The sequence below is a fragment of the Echinops telfairi genome, unplaced genomic scaffold (assembly GCF_000313985.2).
Source record: "Echinops telfairi isolate 266 unplaced genomic scaffold, ASM31398v2 ScPeMD7_23;HRSCAF=83, whole genome shotgun sequence".
Lineage (NCBI taxonomy): Eukaryota > Metazoa > Chordata > Mammalia > Afrosoricida > Tenrecidae > Echinops > Echinops telfairi.
Genome location: NW_022103920.1, coordinates 189773 through 192317, shown reverse-complemented (window position 1 = coordinate 192317; position 2545 = coordinate 189773). Strand labels below are relative to the sequence as shown.

General features: G+C 48.5%; 1 non-coding gene across 1 annotated transcript; it reads right to left on the bottom strand.

Annotated features, from left to right (window-relative positions):
• Nucleotides 1–1979: 1979 nt before the first annotated feature.
• On the bottom strand, nucleotides 1980–2051 carry TRNAC-GCA. The gene has a single exon. It is a non-coding gene; the product is annotated as a tRNA-Cys (tRNA).
• Nucleotides 2052–2545: the final 494 nt, after the last annotated feature.

Genomic DNA, 2545 nt, shown 5'->3' with positions numbered 1-2545 from the left:
AGAGGGAGAAAGGGGGAACAGAGGACAAAGTCTACATGTGGCCTCCTCCCTGGGGGACGGACAGCGGAGAAGTGGGTGAGGGAGACGTGGGATGGGGTAAGATATGATAAAATAATAGTAAATTATAAATTATAGGGGGGAGCGGGGAGGGAGGGGGGAAAATGAGCTGACACCAGGGGCTCAAGTGGAAAGCGGGTGTCGTAAGAATGATGAAGTCAACATATGTACTAAAGTGCTGCACACAGATGACGTATGTACAGATTGTGATGAGTTGTATGAGCCCCTAATAAAATGAGTATTTAAAAAAATTTTTTTTCAGGAAAAAAAATAAAGGAAGGCAGGTCTTCCTCAGCTGCATTTTGAGTGCCTTCCAACTTGAGGGGATCATCTTCTGGCACTGCACTGGGCAGGGTGCACTGCTATTCATAAGGTTTCCAAGGGCTACTCCCTGCAAGTGGCCAGCTTCTTCCTTCTTGGTAGTTTGTTGTTAGTCTGGAAGTTCTGTGGAAACCAGTTCCCCTTGAGTGATCTTGTTCGTATTTGAGATACTGGTGACATAGCTCCCAGCATCACACAAAGCACCACATTCTGACAAACTGGGCTTGTCATAGCAAGCAGGAGCAATGACAGAAGCTGACTGTGGCTAATGGAAAAAAGACCATTGAAAAAATAAAAAGAAGAAGAAAGAAAAAAGACAATTGCTGATGGGGTGCCAGAGAAGGTTGGAGGTCTAGGCTCACCCATGGCAGACCTCAAGGGCACCAGGCAAGCAGAACCCCATGCGAGAGCTCACAGCAGAGCATCCTCTTCAGGGAGCACACACAGGGACCAGAGCTGTCACCTGGGCCTGAAGGTCGGCCTGTCAATTGCTCACTCCATGTTGCAGTCAGAGCTGTGGTCCTGGGTGAGGGGAGCATTTTATACATTTGTTTGGCATAGCTTGTAGACCTGTGCTTTCTAAGGAGACTCACTATTTGGGGTTCCAAACAGAGTGGAGGAAGGTTAAGGTGGTGAAAAGTGAAATAACAGCCTAATGTTCACAGAGAACACAAGGGGAGGGCAGAATGGGCCTAACTGAAATTGGATGGTGAAACCCATGGGAAATAAAGTAGGACAGCCAGGGGGCACCTGGATTTGAACCAGGGACCTCTACCCCTGAGCTACACCCCCATCCCAACATATAACTTTGAATAACTGCTATTAAGCAGTGTAGCCCCACCCACAGACAGCAATGCATTGTAATTTCTATTCCTTCCAAATCTGGCCTTAGGGACCTGGCAGTTCTATCTTACTGCAAACCAGCCCTCCTGCATTGTTTGAACCTCCTTGAGGTTTACAGCTCACCTTCCTTGGGTTGTTTGAACCCCAGAAGTCTCCTTTGCCTGCCCTGGTGGCTTGCCCTTTCTCCCCATGATCTGGACTGACCCCATCCCTAACCAATGGGCAGGGTTGGGTTTTCCCCACTACCTGCTTCTCTCTGCTCTTCTTCCCACACGCTGTGGCTTCACCCTAGGTCTGGCAAACAGAACAGACACTTGGCCAGAATGGCTGCAGCCTCCAAGCTAGGCCACAGGGCAGCCCACAGAACCAACTCCAAACTCTCCCAGCTTTGGTGTGCAGCTTACCCTCTATCCATAGAGAGTCTATTGTTGGCCAAGCCCTGGCACATGCCAACGTGCTGACTACCCCAAACCAGGGTGAATGCATATCTGCCATTTTTGTTTTTCTTAGCAGGAGACAGACCCTATCAACAGTGACACAATTTTAGATTCTCAAAACAGAATTAAGAGGCTTCAAATGCTGGGCAAGGAAAAAGAGCATGTGTGTTCACCACAGGCCCTAGGGAAAGGGACTCACCCTTGAGGAGCCAGGTTTAGCCACAGAGCAGGTTCTCTGCCTCTTCTTCTCCCTGTCCTCACTGAACTGAAAGGAAGCTGACATCAGAGAGCCATATTCAATAAGCAAAAATCAACATAGGTAGGGGGCACCTGGATTTGAACCAGGGACCTCTTGATCTGCAGTCAAATGCTCTACCCCTGAGCTATACCCCCACCTATTGATGTATATCTAATAAGCACTCTAAACCTGCATAGCCACACCTTATCTGTTAGCATCTTGAGATGCATGATGTTGATGCTGTACCATGATGCTCTCCCCCTGCAAACTAATGTCTTTCCTGCCATACATACCCCTCCCTCCCCTCTCTACACACTTGACTGCTGCCTCTCCATAACCAGCACTCTCCCTTTCTTCACGTCATGGTTGAAGGCACTGGCATTAAAAGCATTGAGGCTTACAGCCAGAACATTCTTCAGACTCAAGAAGAGCTGAACTCAAGAAAGTAGAATGATCAAAAGAAGCTCTGGAGGTTGGACTGGGTTCAGTAGGAGCTTGGGAGAAGAGGAAAAGCTCAGACCGCCTGGAAGGGGACCTAGGGACTCACAAGCTCCCAGGATGAGCACCCCATGGGGGCAGACTTGAAGCCATTGATGACAGAATTTCATGTCAACTTGATAAATAAGTGAAGGGGTGGAGTCTAGCTTGT